At 39.9% G+C, this 7,584-nt stretch overlaps 1 pseudogene; it reads right to left on the minus strand.

Annotated features, from left to right (window-relative positions):
• Positions 1-801: 801 nt before the first annotated feature.
• Positions 802-1,589, minus strand: LOC138671832 (olfactory receptor 6P1-like; annotated as a pseudogene).
• Positions 1,590-7,584: the final 5,995 nt, after the last annotated feature.

A 7,584-nucleotide genomic window follows, 5' to 3' on the forward strand; every position in this document is an offset into this window, starting at 1 on the left:
AAACACATGACCATACAGAATACACACTCTCCTCGATCACAGATGGTGGAGGCCCTTGGAGCTACAAAATCTATTGCCACCATACTCCATTTACCTGCAGTTGTATATAACAGCCTTAGGTGCGTCTTGACCAAAAGTAAGTGGTTGATTTCTTCCCATTTGCTGGGACAACACCCAGCAGGATCCCAAAACCAGTGGAACCACCTGTAATTGTTCCAATTGAGGGGTAAAATCTAACCACACTGATTTCACTTCTTCTCATTGTTGACATCAACTCCAAGGACCTTTAACCTGCTAACGAGCTGCGATGACACTTACCTTTAACAATAGAGAACATGCTTGGGAAAAAAACCCCGACACTAATCAAATAAAAAAGAATCAATGCCAAAAATAAAGAAGTTTATTAAGGAGGATGGGAGGTGGACACTTTCTTTTTTCTTTGATGACAAAACTGAACCCCGGAATACTTGGGAAGATTATAAAACCTCCATTACTCTACCAATCTAGTTCACACCTAAACCACTCCTCACCCTACAGTCCATGTAATACGTGTCTTCAATGAGTTTTCAGCCTATGTTTGGTCATCCTGTATAAAAAGTATGCCCCAATACACCATGGGTCAGTCAAGAAATACTCCCAATGTAAACCACCGACAAGAGGTTATTGGGTGAAAGAAGTGGCATCACCTTGTAATGGTAGAGCGTAGGTGGCCTCATCAAGGAGATGGAACGTAATATTCATCTTCATATGTCAGTAGTTGGCCTCCTCAATGCTAAACGTATTCTAAAAATTACGACAACCTTAATATTTCTTGGTTATCATTTTTTTCAGTACATTTTTCATAGTCCTTTTGATTTCCTCAGTCCGAAGACAAAATATTATAGGGCTAGCAAAATGCGGAGCAAAAGTGTAGAGACAAATGAGGAGAACATTGACATCGGCGTTGGGAAAGAGCTGGACCTGATTGTAGGTGTATACTGTGAGTCGGGGGATGAAGTACAAGCCAATGACGAACCAGTGAGTGGTACAGGTGTAGAAAGCCTTCTGCCAGTTTTCAGAACGCCCTAATGAACACATTCTCGAGAGGATGACGATATAAGAGAAGATTATAAAGGACAATGGGCAAAGATGGGCAAACAAGGCAATTATGAAGCCAGTTCTTCTGGCAGAAGATGAATCGGCACAAGATAAGATGGCGACAGGGGTGAGCGAGCAGAAACAGCTCTTAATTCTGTTAGGACCACAGTGAGAGAATCAAGTGTGGACAGAAAATGTGCAAAGAACATTTGGATAAAGCACACAGAGAAGGACAAGGATCCACTCCCAAACCAATACTTGGCTATGATTTTGGGCAAAGTTAACGTGTCGAAGAGTAAATCAGAGAAAGCCAAGTTTCCAATGATAATGTACATTGGCTGGTGGAGGTGTTTTCTTACAATAATCAAAACTATGACAATCCCATTGGCATAGAGAGATACATTGTAAAGAAGAAAGATGGTTATCGAGACCACAGAAGAAAACTGTTCAGGAAGACCTGGAAATCCAAGCAGGACAAACTCACGGACATTCGATTGACTCTGGTTGGCCATTGGCTCCAGTGAAGATGTAGGTGAAGTATTGTATCTGGAAGCAAAAGATGGTCAGTAATAGATTCTATCCATGTTCTTACCCTTTACAATGATCACCAAGTCTTAGATCATTCTATATTCAACAAAATCCTCCCACTCTGCAAATAGATGAGTGAATTGATTTGATGTAAATCGAATTTAGGCCACATTTTTTAGGAATCCACTGAGGTAGGCGAATCAGAACAACTTGCGACTCACTTCTGTATCGATAAGAGAAGAATCACTTGAACTTGGAGGTACCCAACCGGGCTTCTTCATAATGTCCCATAATATCATCACATAGAATAGAACAGCCAGTCAAGAAGGACTATCAAAGCCGGTATAAGAATCTTTTGTGGCGAATCTGGAAAGTAAGAGAACGTCAAACCTAAGCCATAGAGATATGGAAATAAAACCATAACTGTACAGATAGTATGTGATAGCACAGCAGGGAAGAAAGTTATTGTGTGATGAAAATGAGAAAAATGCAGATTTAATTGATAGGCCATGAGAGGTAGGAGAGTCACTGTATTGGAGAGTCAGGGCCATGGAGGGACACGCAGTGTGGTTACAGGGCGGCTACAAGTCACTCACAGATAAACATCTTCATTAACCCCCAGCATAGAAATAGAACTGATCAATACTGAATATTGTGAGAGGAGACTCACAATGGACCATATACTTCATTGCTAGAGAAAAGGCCATTGGAGATCAGTAAATCCATTTATAAAGGCTGATCCTCAATCCCAGAGCAGACTGCAGGAAATGTAACACACGGCACAATAACGGTAAACTGTCATCAGACCTAGGATTTCTTATTGTAACTGGGAGCTCCAGGATCATCATGTTAGGCCCTCTCCTCCCTAATGTGAAACGGAGCCAACATTTGAGACTTTAGAAAAAAAAATTGAAATAATTAATCTGTCACATCACATCCACAATGACACGAAGGGCCGGTGACTGGTAAGTGCTAAAACAGGCTCAAGATGGCGAAGAAAAGAGAAAGTGATGGGAACAGGATCGGTTCGGGACAAGAAATTGTCTCATCAAAAGTTGGCAAAAATCTGTTCAATTGTAGAACTTTTCATTGTGCAGAAATTACATTTTTGGGAGATTAAAGTCGCAAATGTAAGACTTGTTTCATCTTTTGTGTTATATTCTGGATCTCATCACTGGGGTCTTTGCTTCTGTAGCAGAAATTTACCCTGGAATCATCCTGGGGAAACTCAGGGGGAGAACCAGAAGATACTGTAGATACAAAGTATCCACACCGGCCCCCTATGTGTACAGTGAGGGGCAGCGTACAGTCTAACCAGGAAATAAGAAAGATTGTCAAGTATCTAATGTCTATCTATTACTTATCTATCTATTATATGTTATCTATATATTATCATCTATCTATCTATCAATCTATTATCTATCTATTATCTATCAATCTATTATCTATCTATTATCTATCTATCTATTATCTATCTATTATCTATCTATCTATATATTATCTATATATTATCTATATATTATCTATTATCTATATATCTATCTATCTATCTATTATCTATCTATTATCTGTCAATCTATTATCTATCTATTATCTATCTATCTATTATCTATCTATTATCTATCTATCTATTATCTATCTATCTATCTATCTAATATCTATCATCTATCTATTATCTATCTATCTATCTATCTATCTATCTATTATCTATCTATCTATCTATTATCTATCTATTTATTATCTATCTATTATCTATCTATTATCTATCTATTATCTATCATCTATTACTTATCTATCTATTATATATTATCTATCAATCTATTATCTATCTATATAGTATCTATCTATTATCTATCTATTATCTATATATCTATTATCTATCTATCTATCTATTATCTATCTATTATCTATCTATTATCTATCTATTATCTATCTATTATCTGTCTATTATCTGTCTATCTATTATCTATTTATCTATTATCTATCTATTATCTATCTATCTATTATCTATCTATTATCTATCTATCTATTATCTATCTATTATCTATCTATTATCTATCTATTATCTATCTATCTATTATCTATCTATCTATTATCTGTCTATCTATTATCTATCTATTATCTATCTATTATCTACTATCCATTATCTATCTATTATCTATCTATCTATCTATTATCTATCTATTATATGTATATTATCTATCAATCTATCTATCTATTATCTATCTATCTATCTATTATATATATATATTATCTATCAATCTATCTATCTATTATCTATCTATCTATTATCTATCTATTATCTATCCATCTATCATCTATCTATTATCTATCATCTATCTATCTCTCTGTCTATCATCTATTTATGTGTATGTCTACCATCACATACTCTACAATATCTGTGTATCTTTATCTTCCTATTTAGCTCAGCAGTTTGTATGTTCTCCCCATGTTTTCCTTCGGGTTTTCCGATTTCCGCTCACACTCCAAAGACCGATAGTGAATTTATAGATACGTAAGAGAGGACAATAAATAAATAGATGAATATATATTATCCTGTTCTATCAGTGTAAGGCTCATCATAATGCAGACCTTTATGACCCCCAGATCTCTTGGGCTCCTGAGTGTCGCCCCGTTATTTTTGATATATGCTATAGATTTAGGATACATAGAATACATATAATACATTTTATTCCTGGAGTAATCGGAGTCTCACCCCGTTCTGTATAATAGCTGTAAATGCCGCTCCTGGGGTAGATGGGTGCAGCCCGCACACAATGGATGGGGATATAATGAAATCTCGGAGTCTGGGATTTTGGGATCTGATGATTCGCTACTTTGTATCAGGTCTCTTTAATGCGAATTCCATAGAGAACAATCTAGTAATCCCATAGACTGAGGTGCAGCGTCCATGTCGCCTTCTCAGCATCCTGGACCGTCCCCTCGCTACATATATACGGGGAGGACGCGGCCCCCGAGGATTCCTGCATCTCACTGGGATCGGATGAAGCTGATAACGAGCAGATTAATGACTCATTAACTTCTACAAGAGACTCAGGGGACGATTTCCTGGAGGAGCGAACGTCCATCGCTGAGTTCACCAGAATCTATAGCACAAGCCATAAACGATGAAACAATAGAGACGACGCAATGCTGCAATCGTGGATATTTTATAAGACCATTATAGTATTATATATAAAAGGATAGAAGAAATATATTATGTCACAATACGTCCACTGCGGTGACGGCGTGCTGCGGTGACGGCGTGCTGCAGTGACAGCGTGCTGCGGTGACGGTATGCTGCGGTGACGAAGTGCTGCGGTGACGGCGTGCTGCGGTGACGGCGTGGTGCGGTGACGGCATGCTGTGGTGATGGCGTGCTGCGGTGACGGCGTGCTGCTGTGACGTCGTGCTGCGGTGACGGCGTGCTGCGGTGACGGCGTGCTGCGGTGACGACGTGCTGCGGTGACGGCGTGCTGCTGTGACGTCGTGCTGCGGTGACGACGTGCTGCGGTGACGGTGTGCTGCGGTGACGGCGTGCTGCGGTGACGGCGTGCTGCGGTGACGGCGTGCTGCGGTGACGACGTGCTGCAGTGACGACGTGCTGCGGTGACGGCGTGCTGCGGTGACAATGATTTCCCGGTTATTACAGCTCCGTCTGCTCCACTGAGTGACATAAATGGAAACCAGAAGAACAAGGAATCTGTCATCAAAAAATGAACTTTTGTTTAAATCAGGTTTTTGTGTTAAATGTACTTTTTATTAAGATTTTGGCAATTTTTTTTCAATATTTCAAACTGTGTTAAAAAAGCAAAATGTTTATGTTTCACGCCAGTCATTGAGGCTTTTTTTCCACGAAATTCACACATATATTAGCAACAGCAGACTGACTCTGCCCTATCTCTTGTCTTGAAGCATCTAATGAGCGTGTGCAGAATTCTTATTGTTAATTGTTATTGATGTTGTGTTATCTCCTGTACATAGAATAGTAACCAGTCATTGAAGAGGAGGCCCCCAGCCTGATTATATATTTATATATATATCCCCCATCCTGGTATATATGTTCCCCATCCTGGTATACAGTGGGGCAAAAAAGTATTTAGTCAGTCAGCAATAGTGCAAGTTCCACCACTTAAAAAGATGAGAGGCGTCTGTAATTTACATCATAGGTAAACCTCAACTATGGGAGACAAACTGAGAAAAAAAATCCAGAAAATCACATTGTCTGTTTTTTTAACATTTTATTTGCATATTATGGTGGAAAATAAGTATTTGGTCAGAAACAAAATTTCATCTCAATACTTTGTAATATATCCTTTGTTGGCAATGACAGAGGTCAAACGTTTTCTGTAAGTCTTCACAAGGTTGCCACACACTGTTGTTGGTATGTTGGCCCATTCCTCCATGCAGATCTCCTCTAGAGCTGTGATGTTTTTGGCTTTTCACTTGGCAACACGGACTTTCAACTCCCTCCAAAGGTTTTCTATAGGGTTGAGATCTGGAGACTGGCTAGGCCACTCCAGGACCTTGAAATGCTTCTTACGAAGCCACTCCTTCGTTGCCCTGGCGGTGTGCTTTGGATCATTGTCATGTTGAAAGACCCAGCCACGTTTCATCTTCAATGCCCTTGCTGATGGAAGGAGGTTTGCACTCAAAATCTCACGATACATGGCCCCATTCATTCTTTCATGTACCCGGATCAGTCGTCCTGGCCCCTTTGCAGAGAAACAGCCCCAAAGCATGATGTTTCCACCACCATGCTTTACAGTAGGTATGGTGTTTGATGGATGCAACTCAGTATTCTTTTTCCTCCAAACACGACAAGTTGTGTTTCTACCAAACAGTTCCAGTTTGGTTTCATCAGACCATAGGACATTCTCCCAAAACTCCTCTGGATCATCCAAATGCTCTCTAGCAAACTTCAGACGGGCCCGGACATGTACTGGCTTAAGCAGTGGGACACGTCTGGCACTGCAGGATCTGAGTCCATGGTGGCGTAGTGTGTTACTTATGGTAGGCCTTGTTACATTGGTCCCAGCTCTCTGCAGTTCATTCACTAGGTCCCCCGCGTGGTTCTGGGATTTTTGCTCACCGTTCTTGTGATCATTCTGACCCCACGGGGTGGGATTTTGCGTGGAGCCCCAGATCGAGGGAGATTATCAGTGGTCTTGTATGTCTTCCATTTTCTAATTATTGCTCCCACTGTTGATTTCTTCACTCCAATCTGGTTGGCTATTGCAGATTCAGTCTTCCCAGCCTGGTGCAGGGCTACAATTTTGTTTCTGGTGTCCTTTGACAGCTCTTTGGTCTTCACCATAGTGGAGTTTGGAGTCAGACTGTTTGAGGGTGTGCACAGGTGTCTTTTTATACTGATAAGTTTAAACAGGTGCCATTACTACAGGTAATGAGTGGAGGAAAGAGGAGACTCTTAAAGAAGAAGTTACAGGTCTGTGAGAGCCAGAAATCTTGATTGTTTGTTTCTGACCAAATACTTATTTTCCACCATAATATGCAAAAAAAATGATAAAAAAACAGACAATGTGATTTTCTGGATTTTTTTTCTCAGTTTGTCTCCCATAGTTGAGGTCTACCTATGATGTAAACTACAGACGCCTCTCATCTTTTTAAGTGGTGGAACTTGCACTATTGCTGACTGACTAAATACTTTTTTGCCCCACTGTATATGTCCTCCATCCTGGTATATATGTCCCTCATCCTGATACAGTATATATATCCCCCATCCTGGCATATGTCTTTTATCCTGGCCCCCTTCTTTGTATATGTCCCCTTTCAGATGCTATTCTTTAACGTATAGAAAAAAATAAACCATTATACTCACGTGGGGCGTACATAGAAGTTATGGGGCCCCAAAGCAGAGGTATAATGGACTCCTTAGCCCTGCATAGAATATAATGCACGTCCCATAGTTTTCCATAGAGTATAATGTATTCCCCATAGTCATCCATGTAGCATAATGCA

The sequence above is a fragment of the Ranitomeya imitator genome, chromosome 3, assembly GCF_032444005.1.
Source record: "Ranitomeya imitator isolate aRanImi1 chromosome 3, aRanImi1.pri, whole genome shotgun sequence".
Classification (NCBI taxonomy): domain Eukaryota; kingdom Metazoa; phylum Chordata; class Amphibia; order Anura; family Dendrobatidae; genus Ranitomeya; species Ranitomeya imitator.